Source organism: Rattus norvegicus, chromosome 14 (assembly GCF_021556685.1).
Source record: "Rattus norvegicus strain SHRSP/BbbUtx chromosome 14, alternate assembly SHRSP_T2T, whole genome shotgun sequence".
In the NCBI taxonomy this organism is placed as follows: Eukaryota; Metazoa; Chordata; class Mammalia; order Rodentia; family Muridae; genus Rattus; species Rattus norvegicus.
The window spans coordinates 71,074,110-71,101,090 of NC_141547.1; the positions used below are offsets into that span (position 1 = coordinate 71,074,110).

The 26,981-nt window shown below is 40.9% G+C and overlaps 1 long non-coding RNA gene across 1 annotated transcript; it reads right to left on the minus strand.

Annotated features, from left to right (window-relative positions):
* Positions 1-7,446: 7,446 nt before the first annotated feature.
* On the minus strand, positions 7,447-25,623 carry LOC108352764 (uncharacterized). Its single transcript, XR_015637714.1, has 3 exons — positions 25,252-25,623; positions 24,367-24,500; positions 7,447-8,073 (listed from the first exon to the last, which is right to left on the minus strand). It is a non-coding gene; the product is annotated as an uncharacterized LOC108352764 (long non-coding RNA).
* Between the last annotated feature and the right edge of the window lie 1,358 nt (positions 25,624-26,981).

The window sequence follows — 26,981 nt, forward strand, 5'->3', positions numbered from 1 at the left end:
AACATAAATATATAGTTAATGAATAATTATGAATTACAAAAATTAAAAGTTAAATAAAATCTGATTGTCAAATAGTAGTATTCAGATATCCAGATATTGGCTCACCACCTCACATTGAATAAGTAATCAAAAATAGAATTTCATCAAGTTGTATAGACTTTGGGTCTAGTTCATTTTTATTTGTGATGTTTTATTCATTTTAAAGACTTTTTTAATAATAAAGTTTAAAACAAGAAGCTAAGGTGGCGCTGTAGCATTGAGAGTTTCTCAGAGAGACCTACTTCTCCACATAGTAGAAAGCCAAGTATGGGGGGGGGTTCAGCCCTCACCGGAGCAAGAAGAAATGAAAAGATGTGCTTACCTTCACTTCTCTAATTCATCCCACTGGTAAGAGATTGTACTCCAAGGAGGAGAACGCAGAGAGCCCAGGAGACTCCTCTACAGTATTCCACCACCTCCATTCCAATAATGGGGTCCAAAATCCATTTCTCAAGATAGATTGCATTCTGGATTTTTATCAGATTTGAATTCCCTGTACTATCATGTGAGCAATTCACTTCAAAATAATCTATTCTTGGTAGTTAATATTGGTTGCCAACTGGATTAGATATAGAATCAAGACTCTAAGCATGACCATGGGGGTTTTCCCTGGATAGATTAGGAGTTGGAGAAAGCCCTCCTGCAGTGGGTGGACCAGATATAAGATAGTTCATGGGGTGCGCTGTTAGTTTTTGCCTAACTGCCTGTTCCCCTTGTTAGCAAGTGCATCTATATTGTAGCTATAGCTGTTGCTGCCATTCTTTACTTTGGAACCCAGCTTCCTCAACTTTCCAGCAGAGACTGAAGACTAGTAGCTCTTCCAGAATCCTTTAGGACTTCTGCTTTGGACCAGAGCTGCTGAAGCCTTCGTTCTCATCAGCTGTGAAATGAGCTGGTTTTCAGCCCCTCCGTTATTCAGGAAGCCCTTTTCAGAATACCCAGTTCATATCCTGTGAGCCAACCTAATAATTCCACTTTCAATAGATAGTCATTCTATCAGTTCTGTTCCTCTAGAGAACCCTGGTTAACACATAGCCCTTCCATGTGCTTAAAGCCAAAGTTATCATGGCAGCATAGATGTTGAGTATCTCCTAGGGCCCATGCATGAAAAACTTCATATCCAGAACTTCTATGAGGTAAAGCATAGAAGAGGGTCCATAGATTATAAGAGGTGTGCACTCACAAGGCATTGCGGGAACCCAGGCTTCTTTCCTAAATGAGGTAGCTTCTGTTAGCTCATCTTGAGTTCATAATTCTGCAAAGTTATTGTATGTCTAATATTGCTACCATTCAATGTGGGATCTCTGTTGACTAGAGTTCAATTGCAAACAGCCACAGAAGAGAATGACTACCTTACATCTAATATTGGAGAAAACCACTACTGATTTCCATAGCAACCTATGTTCACAGCTGGAGCTCAGACAATATGTCTACTATCTTTTTCAAATCATAAGACTTGGCAGTTGTTTCCTAAGTGATGAGAATTGCAAAGCATAATGAATGAAAAGCATTCACAGTTACTACCATCCACTCATCCCAGAAATATCATAGAGTCCCATATCTACAGGGAATACATTCTATCACCCACAGCAGATACCAAAAACCTCAGAGGATACCAAATCCAATGCCCCCAGAGCAGCACATTGCCATCACCTGAAGCATGTTCTCTGTCCATATCTTATATTCATAGAGTTAATGCCTTTCTCATTTCAACAAAGTGCCTGTCATATACTAAGGCCACAACTTTTGCACTTAGGGGTTTGCCTGCGTAAATAACAGGAATGTCTTTGCCTTTCATTTCAATGTCGCATAATGAAAATATAATCTTAAAAACATTTCTCAAGCGCAACACTTGCTGTCTTAGTTTTTTGTTTGTGAGACTAAGAGGCACCTACAGCCATATGGCAGTCTCAGGTATATTTTCAGAGTTTTGAAGTTCCGATAGTTGATTTCCATAAGCTCACTTAAGAGGTCTTCATTATTAGGTCTTTAAGGTGGCATTTTTAATTTCTGAGGTATTTATCCCATGATGTTACTCCTCTCTTGCCACTAAACAAACACGAGCAGTTAGAAATGGGAACAGTACTTCCAACTCCTGATATGCACAAAAAGATCTTCAACAAAAGCACCCTGTTACGAAGCAGTTTCAACTGACCCTGTGTGTCCCTGCATCCCCATCCGATCACACCGCCCCTGTTTCTACCAGCTCTGCGGCTCACTATGTATTTGTCTCTGAGGAAATCTGGGGGGTGTTATCAATGAGTTTCCTTGTTTAAACCCTGACTGGCAACTCAGCGTGTCACCCTGACAAACCCAATCAGCATTTGCAGTTAGATGGGAGACAGAGATGCCAACTCTGCTAGTAACTAGCTAGAGGCATGGTGTGAGAGTTTGCTTACAAGAAAAAAACACTCATAATTGGCCTCCAGGCTCTCCTCCTCCGGGAAGTCTTGGTGGATTGCAGCAATTGTTTTCCCCTGGGAGACTTTTTTTTTTAAGATTTATTTACTTTATTTATTTATATGAGTACATTTTAGTTGTCTTCCGATGCACCAGAAGAGGGCATTGTAGATGCAGATGGTTGTGAGTTTCTGGGAATTGGACCCCTGGTAGTGCAGTCAATGACTGCTGAGTCATCTCTCCAACTGAACTTTTTTATTCTTAAATACATATTAAAAGCTCTCAAAACCAGCCAGAGCTGTTTATACCCTTTTCTATAGATCTAGAGATCTATATACCCTTTTCCCAGATCATTGCCCATGAGCAATGTGACCCAGAGATCTAACAAACAAACAAAAACAGGCATTGTTTGAACTACATAATATTTTTAAAAATGTTTCTCCACCAGTTAGAAGTAGAAAATGGAATCCCACTGTCAACAACCTAGAGCACTTGCTTCTTTCAAAAATGAGTCAATCTTCCAATGCTAGTTGGGCTGGTAATTAAACTACTACTGCTGAGCAGCAGCCAAGACTGCTCTAAGCTGATACTGTGATAAACAGTTCTCTTTAGGGCCTGGCCAACACTAATGCGAAACAATACCCCACTTAGAGTCACTGTTGGTGAAGTGAAGAGCCTAAACAAACAAGTATGGTATCTCCACTAAACCACATAGCGTTCTTCAAGTAATTAAACTTCTCTTCATCAGTGAACCGAAAGACTCCAGTTAAAATCCTATTTTCTAGTTTAAAAATACTTTGTCCTCTAAGTCTAGAGACATTTTCATGAATTTATAAGACAAGTTCCAAGTGTCCAAGAAGCTTAAAACTGAGGCAACATGTCAGGAAAATAAATTTAGGTAATAGAACAAATAAAGAAGAAAGGGTTAGATTATAGAGGGGGTAGGTGAGTGAATAGATAGATAGATAGATAGATAGATAGATAGATAGATAGATAGATAGATAGACAGACAGACAGACAGATAGATAGATAGATGATGTGTAGGTGGAGAGATTAGATAGGTAGTTTGATAGATAGACAGAGATAGACACACAGGTAGACAAATAGGCAGGAAGTTGAATGCAGTAGGCTCAAGTGTTATCTGGAAGCACACGAACTTGGGAAGAAATTTTCACTAATGAACAAGAAGGGAACATTAAGCTTTTCGAGTGTCTAAATCACAGGTCAGTCTGATGCTGCTATTTTACACTTGGTCACCTGTAACTGTGGACTCTTCCAACCCCCATGTGCCAAAGTTCCTGAATAACAAAAACCCAGAGGCTTATCCTTCCAACTTCTTCCAAGTCTGTGTGGCACAAATCACCAGATCTTATCTAACTCCCAGAATTCCAGTCTCTACTGGAACTCCTACCTATTACTTCCTGCCTTTTGCTAATAGGCCATCAGCTTTTTCTTGGCAGGTGATGCTTCTGCACAATGTGCAAAGGCTTCTCTCTATAGTCATCTTTCCACAATTGGATCCCAGAGATAAAATACACAAAGTCACAGCGCTTGTAAGGAGAAGAAAGTCACTTTCAACTCTCATGCTCATGGTGGATTTCCCAGCAGCCAAGACTGCCCATTTGGGTAAACCTGGGTAGAAAGGATTCTCAACACCACAATACTTAATTAGAAAAGCAGAGACAGATAGGGAATGGTGCTCGGTTAATTTCATGGGAAACTCTTTTCCCTTCCAAGTGTGGGCAAAACGGACTGAAATGAAACTGTCATCTTGAAAATAAAATCTGCTCCCTGCAGCCAGCTGAGTCTATGTGCAATATGCTGTGATTGGCTCTTTGGAGATTTAAGCTGGGTCAGGCAGTACTGACCTCCTTAGCCAATTTTAAATCCAGGCAATATTTAAAACATTTCACTCTGGCAAAAAAAATAATAATAATCTTCCTTATAAAGCAATTAAGGAGACTGAGCAAGAAATAGGAAGCCGTTTCTAGGAATAAAGGAGGGAATTGCTGGTCTGGCATTCTCATTGCCTGTTTACTTAAGGTTCCCCATGACAAACAGAGTTCATATTGCAGAGAATTCTCTAGCATCCAAGTTAATCAACTGCTCGTGCTCCACAGAAAACCATGTCAACTCAAGGCAATCCTCTCATCAGCTAGACAAACACTGTCTTAGACTTCCTTGTAGTGGTCCAATTGCCTTTGTTATTAGTATAAGCTTGTTAGTTTGTTACTACTATTGTATCATGTGATTATACACATCAAGTCCCAGGGAAAACCCAGCTGACTAAGGTCAGAAAACCTGGGTGAGAAAAGATGCCAATGTCCCCAGGGAGATAGCTCTGTTGATAAAATGTGTGAGCAGAGCATGGAATCAGTTTCTAGCAAGCAAGTAAAAAACCTCCCAGAAGATTAGCACTCACTTGCAATCCCAGCACTTGGGCACAGAGAGGCTACCTAGATTTCCCTGACCAGGCAACAACCTATCAGCAAACTCTAGGTTCAGTGAAATGCTCTGTCTCAAAAAGCAATGTGAATGGTTCCTGGGGATTGACACTTGTATTGACCTCTGGCCTCCAGATGGGCACAATGGACACAATGTTATATTCATGACTTTTCTAAAAAGGGGTGGAGGTTCAATGTAGTTCAAATGGCTGGCCCTGAGCATAAACTATATAACAAAACTAGGTTATAAGGGATGCAGATCTAAACGAAGTAGAAAGAGGTTCTACAGTGAGAGTGAATTAATTCAGGAATGAACGTTGTTCTGGGAGCAGACATGCGATAGCAAAGTGGGCACATTCAGAGAGGCAACTCTCTGAATCTCTCTCCTGTTTTAAATAAAATGTATTGAAAATAGATTCTTCTCCCACACAATCCATTTAGACCACAGTTTCCTATCCTCTTCACTCCCCCTAGATGACCTCTACCTTCCCTCTCCCCCAGATTCACCCCCACCTCCATTTCCCCTTCAGAAAAGGGGAGGTCTCCAAGAGACAACATTGAAATGGGACAAAACATGACAAGGCAAAAGACCTCATATGAAATCTGACAAGGCAGCCCAATAGGGAATCAGTGATACACCCCTCCCACAGTTAAGAGTCCCACAAAACACCAAGCAGACAGCCATAGTACATGCGCAGAGGACCTGGTGCAGAGCCATGCAGATCCATGCTTTCCACTTCATTGTCTGTGAGCCCATGAGAGCTGCTTAGTAAATTCAGTGGGCCATGTTCTCCTGGTGTCCTCCACCCCCTCTGACTTCTACAGTCTTTCCTCGCCTCACCCACAGGTTACCCAATCTCTTAGGGGAGGGACCTGAAGGAGAACTCCAATTTAGACTCTGTCTCTGTATAATGTCTGGCTGTGGGTCTCTGCACCTGCTTCTACCTGCTCCTCGAGGAAGCCTCTCTGATGACTTCTCAACAGAGCACTGATAAATGAATACATAAGAATAGCAATACAAATTTATTTTGCCAGTCATGTTTAGGTCTATTCCATGTCTCTGGACTACCCAGTCTCCCATTCCTGCTCATCCAGGCAATGTAGGGCATGGGCTTCCTCTCATGGTGTGAGAGCCTTAAGTTAAACCAAACATTGTTTGGCCACTCCCACAAAGTCTGCACTACCATTGCCCCAGCACATCTAATAGGCAGGAAAGATTGTAGGTCCAAGGTTCTCTGGCTGGGCTAGTGCTCAGGTTTCTCTTTCTGTAGCCTACAGAGTATCTTCTCACACTGAAGAGATAAGAATGTAGGAGTGAACGCTCCTTGCAGGTATCAGTTCAACCACTCTAAGGTCCATGGGCCATATAGATGTTGTCCTTTGCAATGGAGCCCCACCTTCAGCTTTAAGAGAGTGGCCTTCTGTCCTAACATCAGTCTGAATTCTTTAGGGATCTCCATGGAACCTCCTTGGCCAACAACTCAACAGACTGCAACCCAGTACCACCACTAGAAGCCTTACCTGGCTACAAAGGATGGCCAGCTCAGACTCTGAATCCCCCATTACTAGGAGTCCTGCTAGGATCACTCTCATAGATTCCAGGAACTTTCCACCATGCTAGGCTTTCACAACACCCACCCACCCACAATACTTCCCAAATCCAGCTGCCTCTCCCAGTACCGTCTCCCCCATCCCTACTACCTGATCACTTCCACTCCAATCCCCATCCACCTCAAGTCCATCCACAAAATTTAGAAAAGATCTCTTAGATATGAAATGGACAGGGTTAAGTAAGTTGTTGTGAAACAATTATCCTTGACCACAAAAATCAATAACAAGTGTGGCATCAGTCCAGGGCTTGACAGGCTGTTGCTGGCAGATTTCCCTGTGGAAGTATGCTATTTGTAAACGACTTCGTGGCTTTGTGCTCCGTGGTTCTGGCAAAGTCTCTTGGGTTCATTCTTGTTATCATAGGCATATGAGCTCTCTGTCTTCCTAACCTTCTTGTTCCATTGTTTTAGTTTAGCACAAGTGACTCCATTTTGACTCTAACATCTTTCATAGGACTAATTATGATGGTTCGTTGACTACTGAAGACTGGAACATAGTGAGGAAGTGACTGCCAAACACACTGGCTACTGGGTATGTGGCAGTGTGCAAGACAGTCTGTGACAATGTCATGGTCCAGTGTTCCACCTCTGCTCCCCTTCTTCTTCATACCATATGTGATCTTCTCCTGGCATATGAACTGACATGCCTTACAGTTCATACACTCACAAAGACACACACACACACACACACACACACACACACACACACACACACACACACTAGAGCATTTGCTCTCTATTCATACCATTGTATGCTGTCCCATGGCAATGACTGATGGAGATGAGTGTCGCTGTAGGTTGAATCATATTCTTCAAAAAGATACTGGAGTCCTGGTTCCCAGCACCTATGAATATGACCCTGTTTGTTATGTCTCTTGTTGCTGTGACAAAATACCCTATATTAGTTACTTCTTTTTTGTTGTTGTTGTTATATAAGAACACCAGGGCAAACATACTGAAGAAAGACTTTATTTTGTCTTAAAATTCCAGTGGGTTGAGAAGGACACACCAATTAGTCATCCGATGCCAAATGACCATCCCTGAAAACATACATATAGGTAGCATGATAGGGACTTAACAGACTATATTATGGATATATGTGTATACGTACATGTGTACAATAACAACTAGAAGAAAAGAGGCTATGAATCTGAAGGGGAGTAGAAGGGATGTATTGGAGGAGGGAGAGTTGACATAATGAATAGGAAGGGAAAATGCCATAATCATATTATAATCTCAATTTTAAAAAGAGATTAGAGAGTCTATCATGGCATGCAGGCATGGTAGAAAGAAACAGGCATGGAGACAGGTGCCCATAAACAAATGTATTCAACAACCCAGAAGCTTTTTGAACTCCATCATTAGTTATTACTTTTTTAGTGAAAGTGTGATGGATTAATTCATTAACCACTGGTGATTAATTCAGTCCCCTGCTGCTCTCCCCCTCTTAGGAGGTAAGGAGGAAGCTGAGAGTGAAGCATTCTAGGTTTGAACCTTGAACATCTCTCAAAGGCTGTCTACAGGATTGGTTCTTCATTGATGGTGTATCAGGAGATGATGAAGACTTTGAGAAGTTAGTTCTAGTCGAAGCAAGCAGGTGATTGAGAATATAACTTTGAACGGCATATTTGGATCCCCTATCCCCTATCCCCTATCCCCTATCCCCTATCCCCTATCCCCTATCCCCTATCCCCTATCCCCTATCCCCTATCCCCTATCCTCCATCATCCCCCATCATCCCCATCATCCCCATCATCATCCCCATCATCATCCCCCATCAATAATCCCCTATCCCCTATCCCCCATATCCCCTATCCCTCATCCCCCATCCCCTATCACCCCTATCCCCTATCACCCCATCCCCTAAACCCTGTCACCCCTATCCCTATCCTCTACCATCCCTATCCCCTATCCCTTACCACCCCTATCCCCTATCCCCTACCACCCCTACCACCCCTACCCCTACCACCCCTATCCCCTACCACCCCTACCCCTATCCCCTACCACCCTTACCCCTATGCCCTATCACCCGTACCACCCCTACCATCCCTACTCCTAACCCTACCCCTACCTCTATCTCTACTTGCCAGAATTCATGAATTGACCAGCTTTGCAGCAAAGGAACCATTGACTGAAAATGAGAAGCAAAATCCTCCATGATGCTTGCCTGTCCTCATTATATATTCCCTTTCCTATGATTCCTTCAGCATTTGATGTATGTATCTGTATTTGCTGCCATTTTCTTGTAGCAGTTAAATTTGTGTATAACAATGATGTATAAAAGTGATCTCCAAATGTCCAAAGGTTATGAAAACAAATATCTATTTCCTCATCATGTTGAAGCTATAGTTAATGCTGTGGCTATGCTAGGCTGCAGTTGCATTAGGGTTTGATGTGCATGCCTTCTCAATTTAAGAATCCAATCTGAAATTCCTGCCCATGGAACGTATATATTTCTCCTGGTACAGAATGGAAACATGAGAAAAATCTAAAATACCTCTTAAAAGGCCCTTGCATCTGCCAAACCATCATTTCCATGCACAGTCTCATAGACTAAAGCAGGTCATGTTGCCATGTCTAATGTCAGACAGATTGTTACAAGAGTAAATACTTGGAGAGATATGAAGCTTCAATAGTCCTGGTGTTTTAACAATTTATTCACTCTTGTCACTAAAGTGAGCTCATGAAAAATCAAAAACAAGTTCCAGTCCATATTTATCATGACTTTTGATAAAATACAGAAACTTACTTTAAAAATCCAGTTAAAACTCAGAAAACCATGTTACTAGAGTCCCTTGCAGCTAGAACATCTAAGCATTTATACAAGTCTCCAGTCAAATGAACTCATGAGAGACTTAAGGTCAGATGTTGGAATGCATTCCGTATGACTCTTCTCCTTTTGAAATACAACAAGATAAACCCCTGACTTTCAGGAATGGCTACAATCTGAGAATCCCTTTCCCATTGGTAGCAGAAGATGATTGCTGAAGCCATGCTCTAGTAGATACTAGCATTATGACCACCAATCATAACCATTCCTAAGGTTCTATTAACAACCAAGTATCTTCCTTAAAAAAGAAATTCTTCAGGTAGATTTACTGAAATACAAGCAGTTGATTGCAACAACAAGGAGCCTAACCAATAGATTATGTCTTATCACACTGCCTAGCACATAGTAGGTACTTCAGGTTTGCTGGAAGAAAGCACTTCATCAGATTTGAGAAGAGTAAGTTCATCAAGTACTAACTATAAACTACATTCTGAGATATTTAAATTAACCCTCTCATTTGCTTCTTTGAACAACCTCTTGAGGTAGATATTATTCTGATTCTAGAGATCAAGACACTATAGCCTAGAGAAATGAACAATGAATAACGATCAGTCATCTAGAGATGAGCCACAGCTCCTCTGGGAAACATTGCCTGGCGTGCACTGCTTTAATTAATGTGGTCCTTAAAACTTTGTGGAAATCTGACCAATTCTGAATGCACCCTCCAGTCTTGAATGACTATGTGTGTCTCATGATGTCTTTTTCCCTCAACCTATGTCAGAGACATCCAGCAGAATCTTTATTTGATATAGTCATTTAACACTTCTTATCGCAGTCTCCTCTAGTTCTCATTTCATCAGATAAAGTTTTATTCTTCTCCTTGAATAATCTCTGGAGGATTGAAGGTCTGAAAAAGCTTTTAAGAACATTGTTTCAGTAGCTCTGCCAACCTCTTTAGGCAAATGGCTCTGAAATAACTCAGGTGTTATTTTTAATCATTGCTTAGCGAATTAACCCTTTGGTTACGTCCAGAGATGAGAAGTTTCATCAACTCTATTTTGTTTACCCTCTGCTCTAAGATTTAATACCTATGTAAAGTTGGAGTGAATTTTGCTGCAGACTGGAAGATGGGTACACAGAGAAAACTTGCAAGATCTTGAAAATATAAATATTTTTAGCTGATTTCTACTGATGTAAGATAGCAAGGAAAAATGAAATACAGGCATTTATAATCTATACAGATAGATACAGAGAACTAAAACAAGTAAATCTTTAGGAAAAAACCTGAGGGATGAAAGTATTTGAAAACCCAAAGCAATGAGGCAAAAGTTTGGACCAGACATAAATTGGTCTTCCCCAGGCACTGTACAGCTGAGGTGTGAAAGCTTCCCACATGTAAAACCTATACTATATGAATTTCTAGAAGATTCTATTTTGATGCTACTCATATGCCAAAGTAAACACATGTACAATAGCTAAAGACTCCTGATGAGTTTTTGTCCTGCGTCATCATCAGCTGTGTCATAGTCCTGACGCTCTGAAGATATGGTTATGAGACTCAAATGTGATTGTGATTCCGTGTGGAATTAACTTTATAAACTTTGTAAACCTTCTTTACACTACCCTGACCTCAGACAGCAAAGGATGTAGCAGGATTCCACTTGCTAAGGGTGTAAGAGAAGGCATGAAGCTCAGGAGTTTGCTCTGAACTCAGTGTTAGGGTAGTAGGGAACAAGTGGTGTTCACAATTTTTCCTGGAGAGATGTACAAAAATGCCTATTTGCCCCAGATAGGGCATTGTCAGAACAGGAAAACCATTCCACCTAAGTCCGACTTGTTCAAACAGTCAGTTTTCTTGGAGCACGGGTCACTCCTAGACAAGCGCATGGCCAAAAAGCCCCACTCTAGCATGAGTGTTAACTTAGAAAAAATGTATTACTAGAATCCTAGCCCCAGTTAACCCTTTGTCTCCTATATCTTCCTAGCATCACAAAAGTGCAGCTGGGGCAGGATCCACACATCTTCTAGAGAAAGGATAGATAAGAAGAAGGGGTGGTTGGTTGAAAACCCAGATGAAGGTCTAAAGGCCCATCCCTCCTCAATCTCCCAGGATGGAATTCACAGGGCCTTTGGAAGGTGGTGACAGGTATTCTGATTCAAGATGGTAATGGTAGTGTCCTGAAGGAAGAATCCTGAAGGGAGGAAGCAACTACATAACAACTTAGCAGATATAATAGCCCTCAATCCTAAGCTAAGGCCCAGGCATGAAGCATCTGAAGCATCTGGAACAGCACAAATGCTGAGCAGAAACACACATAGCCATTTCTATTCAACTGGTATTATGGTTGGCTTCATCTGTCCCGGGTTACAAATGACCTTGGACCAAGAGTCCAGCTCAGAAGAAGACAGCCCAAAGCAGTGAGGACTGTAATCCTAACCCAATGCTACACTCGTGTTGTAGGGCTGTTGGCTCTAAGGTGTGACACACTGCACTGTGCACTCTCCATTCTTTCTCCAAGATCAAACAGCAGTTGAATAAAGAAATTGTCTTTGTGGGGAAGCAGGGACAAGAAATCTATAAGTCAATAAAAAATCCAATTGCAATCCTCCCAGTTACCCCATTCAAGAATATAGATTTGACTGGAAAAAAGGTGTGTTCAACTCTGTCCATTTTCTTCTAGTAGTTTTACACTGAGTCTTTATTTTGAGTTGATGATCTGTTTAAAACTTGCTTATGTCTTTTTGTTAAATATAGGAGTGCTTTGCCTGTATGCACACGCACATGCTAGAAGAGGGCATCAGATCCCTTTGTAGATGGTTGTGAGCCACCATGTGGGTTCTGAGAATTGAACTCAGGACCTCTGGAAGAAGAGCCAGGGTTCTTAACCACTGAGCCATCTCACCAATTGATGGTTTTTCAGTCTGGCGAGAAACAAGTTCTCAGTCATTCTTCCCATGTTCATTACAAGCATTGGCGTCATTGCTGTTCTACTCTTGTTTGGTTTTGGTTATCAATTTACTGCTTATCTTGTTAAATGAAACTGGGTATTTGTTATCTGTTTGTCTGTTTGTTTATTCGTGTGTGTGTGTGTGTGTGTGTGTGTGTGTGTGTGTATCTGAATGTGCATGTGCCAGAAGAGGCATTAAGTAGTCTGGAACTGGAGTTCAGGCCACTGTGCACCACTGGGTGTGGGTGCTGGGGACTGAACTTAACTTCTCTGCAAGAGCAGCAAGTGTTGTTAACTACCCTCTCCAGCCCCAATAAATAACATTCTTAGATAAAGTATTTTGCTGATCAATTAGGACTTTTCTATCAATACCAAAACATAAATTCTTCTGCATATACATTAAATGTCGGTTTATATAATTAGCGATTTCTAAAGATTAGTTTTTTAAAAAATTTACCTCAAATTAGGAGTTTCTTTTCTTTCAAAAAATATTCTTACAGATTCATAGCTTTCTAATTACTGTGTTCTAATCCTTGTGACATGTTATGATATATTTTAAGCTGGCTCCTAGGTCTTTTTAACCTGTACCGTAAAACATTAACAGTTTTCTTGCTTTTTTGGCATAAATTCCCTTTAATTAGTCTTTTATTATCCCTAATCTATCTCACCACAACATAATTTGACATCAAACTAAAAATGTACCTCTTTCCTAAAAGAATATTCTCTAACTGTGGGCATTGCTGTCTGTGCTCCAGAATGTAAGGGGTTCTATACTGCCTCTATATTTAGAGTTAGAAGTTGGAAAAAGTCTCTCTCTCTCTCTCTCTCTCTCTCTCTCTCTCTCTCTCTCTCTCTCTCTCTGTGTGTGTGTGTGTGTGTGTGTGTGTGTGTGTATGGGTGTGTGTCCATGTGCATATACATAGTGATATGTCACTTATCAGTAAGGATACATTCTGAGAATGGCGTCTCTGTGATTTCTTCATTGCACACTTGTCACAGAATGAAGGTGTGTACAAATCTGCACACAGATTGTGTGTGGGAGTTACCTGATGTGGCCACTGGTGCACTGTGTTCAAATAAAAGACATGACAGCACTTGCCAACTAGCATCATGGAAGACTTCAATAGAAAGGGTATATGTTAGACTGATACTGAGAAAGTAAAAAACGATGTACAGGAAATATTTCTGGGCTCTATAACTCAGTGGACTGGCAGCACAGCGGGTGTGTTCACAACAGGACCACCATAAACACGTGAGTGTTTTGTTGCGGTAGCAATTGACATACACTGGCTCAGCAATGATGGTGCCAATAGGTTCTTTATCTGTTTTCATTAATAGGACAAGGATTTTATTCAACCTATTTATGAAACAACACTCAAGAAAGTATTTATGTTATTTAATTTATTTAATAATAGTTTAATAACTATTGTTAAGCAAAATTTATTTACTTATATATTCAATGTGTACACAGTTCAGTTATATGCATGTTCATATTCATATGCTGCTTCATATGTGCATATATGCATGCGTATATAAACCAGTCTATCATTGTTCTTCAGGAGAAGTTCATCTATTTCTTGTTTGTTTGGTTTTTTATTCTTAAGAATTTCATACATGTCCCAGACCCCGTGAGAGAGAGACCCAACCGCCTGGTCAGGTGGGCACTCCTGAGGCTGCAGAGCGGAAGAGACCACCAACACTACTCACCCCTGCCCACATCCCTGGTCCAAGAGGAAACTGTATAAGGCCTCTGGGCTCCCGTGGGGGAGGGCCCAGGAGCGGCAGTACCCCTGCCTGAGACACCGCCGGAACCTGAAGGAAACAGACCGGATAAACAGTTCTCTGCACCCAAATCGCATGGGAGGGAGAGCTAAACATTCAGAGAGGAAGACAAGCCTGGGAAACCAGAAGAGATTGCTCTCTGCACACACATCTCGGACGCCAGAGGAAAAAGCCAAAGACCATCTGGAACCCTGGTGCACTGAAGCTCCCGGAAGGGGCGGCACAGGTCTTCCTGGTTGCTGCCGCTACAGAGAGCCCGTGGGCAGCACCCCACGAGCGAACTTGAGCCTCGGGACCACAGGTAAGACCAAATTTTCTGCTGCAAGAAAGCTGCCTGGTGAACTCAAGACACAGGCCCACAGGAACAGCTGAAGACCTGTAGAGAGGAAAAACTACACGCCCGAAAGCAGAAAACTCTGTCCCCATAACTGACTGAAAGAGAGGAAAACAGGTCTACAGCACTCCTGACATACAGGCTTATAGGACAGTCTAGCCACTGTCAGATAAAGCAGAACAAGGTAACACTAGAGATAATCTGATGGCGAGAGGCAAGCGCAGGAACCCAAGCAACAGAAACCAAGACTACATGGCACCATCGGAGCCCAATTCTCCCATCAAAACAAACATGGAATATCCAAACACACCAGAAAAGCAAGATCTAGTTTCAAAATCATTTTTGATCATGACGCTGGAGGACTTCAAGAAAGACATGAAGAACTCCCTTAGAGAACAAGTAGAAGCCTACAGAGAGGAATCGCAAAAATGCCTGAAAGAATTCCAGGAAAACATGAATAAACAAGTAGAAGCCCATAGAGAGGAGACACAAAAATCCCTGAAAGAATTCCAGGAAAACATAAATAAACAAATAGAAGCCCATAGAGAGGAGACACAAAAATCCCTGAAAGAATTCCAGGAAAACACAATCAAACAGTTGAAGGATTAAAAATGGAAATAGAAGCAATCAAGAAAGAACACATGGAAACAACCCTGGATATAGAAAACCAAAAGAAGAGACAAGGAGCTGTAGATACAAGCTTCACCAACAGAATACAAGAGATGGAAGAGAGAATCTCAGGAGCAGAAGATTCCATAGAAATCATTGACTCAACTGTCAAAGATAATGTAAAGCAGAAAAAGCTACTGGTCCAAAACATACAGGAAATCCAGGACTCAATGAGAAGATCAAACCTAAGGATAATAGGTATAGAAGAGAGTGAAGACTCCCAGCTCAAAGGACCAGTAAATATTTTCAACAAATTCATAGAAGAAAACTTCCCTAACCTAAAAAAAGAGATACCCATAGGCATACAAGAAGCTTACAGAACTCCAAATAGATTGGACCAGAAAAGAAACACCTCCCGTCACATAATAGTCAAAACACAAAACACACAAAATAAAGAAAGAATATTAAAAGCAGTAAGGGAAAAAGGTCAAGTAACATATAAAGGCAGACCTATCAGAATCACACCAGACTTCTCGCCAGAAACTATGAAGGCCAGAAGATCCTGGACTGATGTCATACAGACCCTAAGAGAACACAAATGCCAGCCCAGGTTACTGTATCCAGCAAAACTCTCAATTAACATTGATGGAGAAACCAAGATATTCCATGACAAAACCAAATTTACACAGTATCTTTCTACAAATCCAGCCCTACAAAGGATAATAAATGGTAAAGCCCAACATAAGGAGGCAAGCTATACCCTAGAAGAAGCAAGAAACTAATCGTCTTGGCAACAAAACAAAGAGAATGAAAGCACACAAACATAACCTCACATCCAAATATGAATAGAACAGGAAGCAATAATCACTATTCCTTAATATCTCTCAATATCAATGGCCTCAACTCCCCAATAAAAAGACATAGATTAACAAACTGGATATGCAACGAGGACCCTGCATTCTGCTGCCTACAGGAAACACACCTCAGAGACAAAGACAGACACTACCTCAGAGTGAAAGGCTGGAAAAACAACTTTCCAAGCAAATGGTCAGAAGAAGCAAGCTGGAGTAGCCATTCTAATATCAAATAAAATCAATTTTCAACTAAAAGTCATCAAAAAAGATAAGGAAGGACACTTCATATTCATCAAAGGAAAAATCCACCAAGATGAACTCTCAATCCTAAATATCTATGCCCCAAATACAAGGGCACTTACATACGTAAAAGAAACCTTACTAAAGCTCAAAACACACATTGCACCTCACACAGTAATAGTGGGAGATTTCAACACCCCACTCTCATCAATGGACAGATCATGGAAACAGAAATTAAAGAGAGATGTAGACAGACTAAGAGAAGTCATGAGCCAAATGGACTTAACGGATATTTATAGAACATTCTATCCTAAAGCAAAAGGATATAACTTCTTCTCAGCTCCTCATGGTACTTTCTCCAAAATTGACCATATAATTGGTCAAAAAACGGGCCTCAACAGGTACGGAAAGATAGAAATAATGCCATGCGTGCTATCAGACCACCACGGCCTAAAACTGGTCTTCAATAACAATAAGGGAAGAATGCCCACATATACGTGGAAATTGAACAATGCTCTACTCAATGATAACCTGGTCAAGGAAGAAATAAAGAAAGAAATTAAAAACTTTTTAGAATTTAATGAAAATGAAGGTACAACATACCCAAACTTATGGGACACAATGAAAGCTGTGCTAAGAGGAAAACTCATAGCGCTGAGTGCCTGCAGAAAGAAACAGGAAAGAGCATATGTCAGCAGCTTGACAGCACACCTAAAAGCTCTAGAACAAAAAGAAGCAAATACACCCAGGAGGAGTAGAAGGCAGGAAATAATCAAACTCAGAGCTGAAATCAACCAAGTAGAAACAAAAAGGACCATAGAAAGAATCAACAGAACCAAAAGTTGGTTCTTTGAGAAAATCAACAAGATAGATAAACCCTTAGCCAGACTAACGAGAGGACACAGAGAGTGCGTCCAAATTAACAAAATCAGAAATGAAAAGGGAGACATAACTACAGATTCAGAGGAAATTCAAAAAATCATCAGATCTTACTATAAAAACCTATATTCAACAAAACTTGAAAATCTTCAGGAAATGGACAATTTCCTAGACAGATACAGGGATCGAAGTTAAATCAGGAACAGATAAACCAGTTAAACAACCCCATAACTCCTAAGGAAATAGAAGCAGTCATTAAAGGTCTCCCAACCAAAAAGAGCCCAGGTCCAGACGGGTTTAGTGCAGAATTCTATCAAACCTTCATAGAAGACCTCATACCAATATTATCCAAACTATTCCACAAAATTGAAACAGATGGATCACTACCGAATACCTTCTACAAAGCCACAATTACTCTTATACCTAAAACACACAAAGACACAACAAAGAAAGAGAACTTCAGACCAATTTCCCTTATGAATATCGACGCAAAAATACTCAATAAAATTCTGGCAAACCGAATCCAAGAGCACATCAAAACAATCATCCACCATGATTAAGTAGGCTTCATCCCAGGCATGCAGGGATGGTTTAATATACGGAAAACCATCAACGTGATCCATTATATAAACAAACTGAAAGAACAGAACCACATGATCATTTCATTAGATGCTGAGAAAGCATTTGACAAAATTCATCACCCCTTTATGATAAAAGTCCTGGAAAGAATAGGAATTCAAGGCCCATACCTAAACATAGTAAAAGCCATATACAGCAAACCAGTTGCTAACATTAAACTAAATGGAGAGAAACTTGAAGCAATCCCACTAAAATCAGGGACTAGACAAGGCTGCCCACTCTCTCCCTACTTATTCAATATAGTTCTTGAAGTTCTAGCCAGAGCAATCAGACAACAAAAGGAGATCAAGGGGATACAGATCGGAAAAGAAGAGGTCAAAATATCACTATTTGCAGATGACATGATAGTATATTTAAGTGATCCCAAAAGTTCCACCAGAGAACTACTAAAGCTGATAAACAACTTCAGCAAAGTGGCTGGGTATAAAATTAACTCAAATAAATCAGTTGCCTTCCTCTATACAAAGGAGAAACAAGCCGAGAAAGAAATTAGGGAAACGACACCCTTCATAATAGACCCAAATAATATAAAGTACCTCGGTGTGACTTTAACCAAGCAAGTAAAAGATCTGTACAATAAGAACTTCAAGACACTGAGGAAAGAAATTGAAGAAGACCTCAGAAGATGGAAAGATCTCCCATGCTCATGGATTGGCAGGATTAATATAGTAAAAATGGCCATTTTACCAAAAGCAATCTACAGATTCAATGCAATCCCCATCAAAATACCAATCCAATTCTTCAAAGAGTTAGACAGAACAATTTGCAAATTCATCTGGAATAACAAAAAACCCAGGATAGCTAAAGCTATCCTCAACAATAAAAGGACTTCAGGGGGAATCACTATCCCTGAACTCAAGCAGTATTACAGAGCAATAGTGATAAAAACTGCATGGTATTGGTACAGAGACAGACAGATAGACCAATGGAATAGAATTGAAGGCCCAGAAATGAACCCACACACCTATGGTCACTTGATTTTTGACAAAGGAGCCAAAACCATCCAATGGAAAAAAGATAGCATTTTCAGCAAATGGTGCTGGTTCAACTGGAGGGCAACATGTAGAAGAATGCAGATCGATCCATCCTTATCACCCTGTACAAAGCTTAAGTCCAAGTGGATCAAGGACCTCCACATCAAACCAGACACACTCAAACTAATAGAAGAAAAACTAGGGAAGCATCTGGAACACATGGGCACTGGAAAAAATTTCCTGAACAAAACACCAATGGCTTATGCTCTAAGAATCGACAAATGGGATCTCATAAAACTGCAAAGCTTCTGTAAGGCAAAGGACACTGTGGTTAGGACAAAACGGCAACCAACAGATTGGGAAAAGATCTTTACCAATCCTACAACAGATAGAGGCCTTATATCCAAAATATACAAAGAACTCAAGAAGTTAGACTGCAGGGAAACAAATAACCCTATTAAAAAATGGGGTTCAGAGCTAAACAAAGAATTCACAGCTGAGGAATGCCGAATGGCTGAGAAACACCTAAAGAAATGTTCAACATCTTTAGTCATAGGGAAATGCAAATCAAAACAACCCTGAGATTTCACCTCACACCAGTGAGAATGGCTAAGATCAAAAACTCAGGTGACAGCAGATGCTGGCGAGGATGTGGAGAAAGAGGAACACTCCTCCATTGTTGGTGGGATTGCAGACTGGTAAAACCATTCTGGAAATCAGTCTGGAGGTTCCTCAGAAAATTGGACATTGAACTGCCTGAGGATCCAGCTATACCTCTCTTGGGCATATACCCAAAAGATGCCCCAACATATAAAAGAGACACGTGCTCCACTATGTTCATCGCAGCCTTATTTATAATAGCCAGAAGCTGGAAAGAACCTAGATGCCCTTCAACAGAGGAATGGATACAGAAAATGTGGTACATCTACACAATGGAATATTACTCAGCTATCAAAAACAACGAGTTTATGAAATTCGTAGGCAAATGGTTGGAACTGGAAAATATCATCCTGAGTGAGCTAACCCAATCACAGAAAGACATACATGGTATGCACTCATTGATAAGTGGCTATTAGCCCAAATGCTTGAATTACCCTAGATCCCTAGAACAAACGAAACTCAAGACGGATGATCAAAATGTGAACGCTTCACTCCTTCTTTAAATGAGGAAAAAGAATACCCTTGGCAGGGAAGGGAGAGGCAAAGATTAAAACAGAGACTGAAGGAACACCCATTCAGAGCCTGCCCCACATGTGGCCCATACATATACAGCCACCCAATTAGACAAGATGGATGAAGCAAAGAAGTGCAGACCGACAGGAGCCGGATGTAGATCGCTCCTGAGAGACACAGCCAGAATACAGCAAATACAGAGGCAAATGCCAGCAGCAAACCACTGAACTGACAATAGGTCCCCTGTTGAAGGAATCAGAGAAAGAACTGGAAGAGCTTGAAGGGGCTCAAGACCCAAAAAGTACAACAATGTCAAGCAACCAGAGCTTTCAGGGACTAAGCCACTACCTAAAGACTATACATGGACTGACCCTGGACTCTGACCCCATAGGTAGCAATGAATATCCTAGTGGGAGCACCAGTGGAGGGGGAAGCCCTGGGTCCTGCTAAGACTGAACCCCCAGCGAACTAGACTATGGGGGGAGGGCGGCAATGGGGGGAGGGTTGGGAGGGGAACACCCATAAGGAAGGGGAGGGGGGAGGGGGATGTTTGCCTGGATACCGGAAAGGGAATAACACTTGAAATGTATATAAGAAATACTCAAGTTAATAAAAAAAAAAACTTAAAAAAAAGAATTTCATACATATATGCATACAATGAAATACTCACTATTTCCCCTCTCCTACTCTCCCAATAGCTCTCCTAACACAGCCCCTTTCCAACTTTATATTTTTGTTTTGTTTTGGATAAGTCACTAAGTTCATTTAATCTTACCCATATGTGAATGGGGGTAGGACCATCCCATCCCCTGGAGTAGAAGAAGCTCAAAAAAGAAGGACTCTCTCTCCCCCCAGAAGCTATCAACTGTCAACAGCTCTGTTAACCCCTTAGAGAACCAAGCAGCATATCTGAGGTCAGTAGCTGAATGAAACACTACTCAACACGTGGCACACAGTCTATTTTCCTAGCAGGATTTCTATTTAGTTTTAACATTATGGTGACTACAGTTTAATGCCTTTTACTTTTTAATTGTTCTCCCTCATACAATGAAAATGCTGACTTCTGAGAGCCTTAACAGCTATTCATTTGCTCTACCCAACATTATAAAGAAACAACTTCAAAATATTAATATTGAAATTACTATTAACAACAAAAAACATTTACAAGTGTTTAGCCTTTCTTTGTAATTCTTTGTATCCCTAAAGTATTTCCCACTGAGGATTTCAGTATTCTAAAGCCCCATAAAATAGAGTTGGTTTTTGTTTGGCTATGCTGTCAATTTGTCATAAACTTTATGTTTTTTTTCTGTTTTCAATTTTGAATAGGTTTTTAAATGGTCCTGTATGAAGAGGAGCTGAAGGGATGGTCCAGTACTTAAGAACCTGTTGCTCTTCCAGAAGAGCTGAGTTCCCTCCCAGCACCCACATCGGGCAACTCACAACCACCTATAACTCTAGCTCCAAGGCACTGGATGCCTCTGTCTTCCGTGGACACCTGCAGTGACATGCACATGGAGATATAATTAAAAATATTAAATTTAATTCATTTAAAAAAACTCTGGAGAAAGTATACCAAGAAGAGTTTTGTTTCTTTTCTGTATCCCTTCAGCTTGGCTCCCACATCCCAATTCACTAGTGTATGTTTTGGTTGTATGTACAGTGGTTATGAATGTTTATGGGGTAAATATTGTTTCCCCAATCAATTTTAAGCTGATGCTGGACTTTCAACTGTCTGGAAACATTCCTAAAGATTAACAGCTAGTCCTCACAGGCTGCAAGACGTTGCCACACATGTACCTATCTCTACCCATCTTCCATTTAGAGACAACATAGTCACTGTTTTAAGCCTTGGTTTTTGTACTGTTTCTTTTTTTCTCCCTTCCTTCCTCCCTCCCTTCCTTCCTTCCTTCCTTCCTTCCGTCCTTTTTCTCTTTTGCTTTGTGACATTGTGACAAGGGCCTTTTCACTAAAACTATTCCTGACTCAGATCTCAGATTTTAGGTTTTTTTTTTGTTTGTTTGTTTTTTTTGGTTCATTCTGAGGCAGGGCCTTATGTAGCCTAGGCTAGCTTCAAACTGAATTTGTAACAGAGGGTGACCTTGAACTTCTAATTGTCCAACTTTCACCTCCCAGGTGTTAGGATTACAGACATGTGCCCCCTAACCCCATCTGTGCAGTGCTGGAGTTTAAACCAGGACTTCGGATATGCTTGTTAAGTGTTCTGTCCCCAGTGGCCCAGCCTGTTTTATGTAACACTTTTTTCTAAGTATGAACTTATGCGAATACTTTGACTTGAGTCTAAAGAGACTTTATTCTGATTCTGAATCAGAACATAGTTCTTGGAACCTTAATCTCTCCATTTATGAAATGTAGACTCACAAAATAATGCAAGTTCAGTCAAATCAAATTAAATAACATTCACATATATAACATATATGATTGATAGTTAGCACACGTGAATGTTCAAACCTTGTCAGATGCCCTTCAAAACACTTAATGCAGAAGCACTAAAAGGGGAATATTATCCTCATTTTTTAAGATCAAGAAAGACACATGGAAACTAGAAAATATTCCCAACTATATATAGCTAGCAAGTGGTAGAATCCTCAAGCTATCTGTCTCCATGGGCCCTTTCCTGCTTGACCCGTTCTTACTCCAGTATAATAAGGCCATCCTTGTGGTCTCAGAGACACTTTGAATTCCTTTTCGTATTCCTCAAACAACTGACTCCAAGAGTGTCCATAATAAAGTTCAGTGGTTTTGCCAGACTAGTGGCTAAATCATCTTAACATTGAAATAATCTTAATAGTGAAGAAGATAGATTATCATTCATGTGTGTGCTTGTGTGTTTTTGTAGATAGATAGATGATGATAGATAGATAGATAGATAGATGATAGATAGATAGATAGATAGATAGATAGATAGATAGATAGATAGATTGATTGATTGATAGATATCCGTCACTTAAATGGGGGACCTGGGTCAGAGATGTTAAATAATTTGCATGAATCCTGGGAGAACAGATGCTAGAAATCACACTCAGATCAATGTTTGAGTTGGTTGGGAAGGAGATGGAAACCATCATTTCCGAGAGTTCTTGGGCCAGAGGCTCATTTCACTCAGCGAGTACCTAGCTGTCCAATTAGAAAAGGCTTTGAGTGCAAGGCTGCCCTAAATCAGAGCTGTAATCTCAATCACAAGCATTTGACTTATTTCTGGGATCCTGCGGCTGGCATCAAGATTTAATCATTTACCACACTTATTGCTGATTTAACAAAGACCATGTTGCCTTAGGAGTGGATGAAATTGGATGAAGTCATGATTCACGTCTGGCACTTGGCAAGGATTAGATGAGACAGTGAATGCACAGCTTGGTATGGTGCCTGACATCTAGTCAGCTCTGAGGAAATACTACCTATTTCATTATTGCTGTAAGAGACAGCACAAAAGAAAGAAAGATCGGGAAATAGACAATGCTTTAAAACTGAAGACTGGCATTGAATCATCTTGAGCAAGTCTTCGACTGATGTCTAAAGGCTGGAGAGATGGCTCAGTAGTTAAGAGCACCGACTGCTCTTCCAGAGGTCCTGTGTTCAATTCCCAGCAAACACATGATGGCTCACAATCATATACTATATAATATTACATATTATATATAGTATATATATAATAGTATTCAGTCAGTAATAGAGAGCCAAATGAAGCACTACAGATGAAGAGGATTATATACTACAGACAATCAATGTGTGGCAACAGGTATGACTCTGTGCTTGCCTGGCAGCAAGAATTTAATGAAATGCTTCGATATGTATGTAAAGGACATAACCAGATGGGGGCAGAAATATGCCTTTCATCTTATCTGAATAAAAGAGTCAAGCTATGGTTCCTCTGCACTCCCATTTCCTCCTCTGTCAAATGAACAGAAGGGAGGCTATGTTGCCTTCCCAGTTCCTGTGAGCCTGTATTCTTCGAAACATTGTGTTGGTCTTCCCACCGATGCTGATCAGCAAGCATGTTTCCTACCTCATAGTACTTCCTAGATGAGAAGGCTACAATCTAGCATGCTCAGGGCCCTAAGGATCCTTATAGAATGCCCAGTCTGGTGACTCTAAGATCCTTTCATAACCTCTTCCTCAATTCTTCCCCTTATGTAGGTTGGAAACTCAGGAGTACTGGTTACTATTTTGAGACACTGATCAAACAATAGAGAATGTAACCACACTGAAAAGGTAGTTGTGATCCTGAAAGGGGTTCTGCTATGCACAAAGGTGTGAGAATGCTAAATAACAGGGAATGTTCACTGTGAAGATCCAGGAACCTGGTATAAGAACTCTTGCTTTGACCTTATCTCCCTGTGGACAATGTTATTCTGTCTTATCTGTCCCAACTCCTTCCAGATCCACACCAATCATCCAGGTTAATTTAGAGATATCAGACTACCTGGCATCTTTTTTCTAGATCTGCTAACTAGTGCTATTCTATTCCATATACAAACTACTACTAAGCATGGTGTATGTTCCATACCAACATTTTTCTCTAACTAGACCTTTTCAAATGTCCTGTCATCACAGAGTACCACAAATATCTTGCCATCAATGACTTGACTGTAATGACTCAGGGAACTAGAAGCAGTAGTAATATCATTTACACTTTATCAGATAAAAGGATACATGGCAGGGTCAGAGTGGGAAGAACACTGCTCCTGAGAAGTTCAGAGGCAAGATTTCCATGTCCTCTCTTTCCAGGGAATGTTGTGTAGAATATGTTCCTTTCTCCAGCAGTAAAATAGAGCATGTTCAATGTTCTGCCCAATTAAACACACCAAAGACTCAGACTCGGGAGTTCTCATGAAGGGCTGGTCATCCAAGTATCTGGTCCCCTCAACATATGATCCTCAGGGTTCACACTCTTTGTACAAATCATCAAAAAAAAGCTGATTCTGCACAGATGAATGCTTTTGACACACCAAACTGTTTAAGTTAGTAACAAGGAGAAATTCTACAAACCAAGCTACTAGATGCTAGCTAACAGTCAGTGCCAAAGCAAGCATACCTAACTAGCAACCTGAGTCTGCTCTGTAAACTCTTTCCTTTATATCACCAGTCATTCCTACTTAGAAAAAATCTGAAAATCCAGCATGCTAAGCCATTTTTGAGCAGGAACACATTAGGATTGCATTAAGACTAAGTCCCACATTGTGATGGTTTGTACATGCTTGGCCCAGGGAGTGGCACTATTTGGAGGTATGGTCCTGTTGGAGTAGGTGTGTCACTGAGGACATGGGTTTTAAGACTAGTCCTAACTGCCTGGAAGTCAGTCTTCTGCTAGCAGTCTTCAGATGAAGATGTAGAACTCTCAGCTCCTCCTGCACCATGGCTGCCTGGATGTTACCATGTGCCTGCCTTGATAATAGTGGACTGAACCTCTGAACTAGTAAGCCAACTCCAATTAATTGTCCTCATAAGAGTTGCCTTGGTCATGGTGTCTATTCACAGCAGTAAAACCCTAAGATACACACATACTCACAAAGACTTAGACAACATTACTGCACTTACCTATGACATATTTGTAAGTCATGGATGTAATCCACCCCTCACCACCCATAGTGACACCTGGGCTTTGAGGCTAGATCTTCCAAACTCTGTCAGGTTGATCATCAATCATGTCTGTGTCTAAGAGTCTCCTAGGGAGATTTTAAAATAATGGAGTTCAGATCCTACCCCTATAGATTCAGATCAAATTGGCCTGGGGTAAGATTGGCCTTTGAATTTTTAAAGCTCCCCTGAATGATCCTGAGATACAGATGAAGTTGTAATCTATTCCATAAGACCTGTTCTCAGTGAGTCTGGAACCAACAGCTTCAACTTCACTTGAAAGCATTAGAAATGAAGACTTCAGTCCCCATCCCCACCCCCATGGACTACTGATGAGCAGTTCTGAAAAGGCCAGAATTCTGTTTTATTGAACTGTTCTGTTGATTATGATGCGTGATCAAAGCTGAAACTCTCATCAGTGACCTGAAGAGAAGTTTTCCACCAGCTTCAGTATTTCTGTAAACAAAGAAAGCCCTAAGTCTTCCACAAAGGAAGCTCTTCAAGGTAGCTCTGCAGACCTCAGTGGAAGCTGAATGAAATATGGGACAGAGCTTTGTAAAAGGTTGACAATTTCTCTGGTTGTTGGAGTACTGGTGGGGCTGGGCACAGTAGTGTTGTGTGAGTCCTAGTGAATTCATCAACACAATCTGCTGATATCTATGTGTACCAAGCACACTAATGGTTGCTTGAAAAGGAGACAGTCCTCCCCATCTCTTATGTTTGTATCAGATGTATTCACAAAATGGTGATAATTTTTTTTTCTATTTCCAATGTAGCTCCCTCCTCCAGTTTAGTGACACTATTCATACAGACTAAAGTGAGATGGTCTTCCAATGGTGTTCCCAGGTTGGGAGAGACCCTCAAAAGGGTAAAAGAAGAAAAGGAAACCAATGTTACTAAAACTTGTTTTATGCCATTGGCATTTCATCTGTCTTCATTTAATCTCTACTATAGAGCAAGGAGTGTTTTCATTGTCTGCCTTTAACAGACTAAAGAGGACAGGGAGGTTAAGACATTGACCAGAGCCACACCAATAGCTAGCTGGGAGCAGGGCTGACATGACTCAGGATTGGTATCAAGAGCACACTCTTCAAACTGGCCATTGGCCAAGGAAGCCCATGAAGAAGGAAATGGAAGAGTCAGCAGTTTCAAAGTAGGATGCCTGCAGGTCACTTACCTGCCAGCCCAGAGATGGGAGCCAGAGAAGCTGAGAGCAGGAACTGTGTGCCCAGCACGAGTGATTATAGAACAATTCCCTGTCTGTGATCTGTGCAAACAAAAGCAAAAAAGGAAACAAAAAGCACAAATGTTCCCCGAGGAGGCAGCTTTGAGCTGACAAAGCAGAGAATAAACAACCAAAGTCCTCCCATCATGCCCTGAAGCACAGCCTGGGGCCTTGCAAATTCCTGCAATGGTGAACAATATGTCCACTGTGTACTTACTGGTTCACACCCCTTCAGTATTGCCACCAAGAGTCTATTTCTAACAAGCTCTTGGCAGTGAGTAGAGTTCCCCCCACTGAAACCTCATTTCAGACAGTCACAGTTACTCAGCAAGGCTGACAGATCCATCCAAAGCACACACCTGCTGAAGCCAACCCTTGGTACTAGAATCAAGGGAAAACCTAAGTTCACCCTCTAGCTCCATTTGCTTTCATTCACATGTCCCACTAATGTCCCTGTAGATAACAC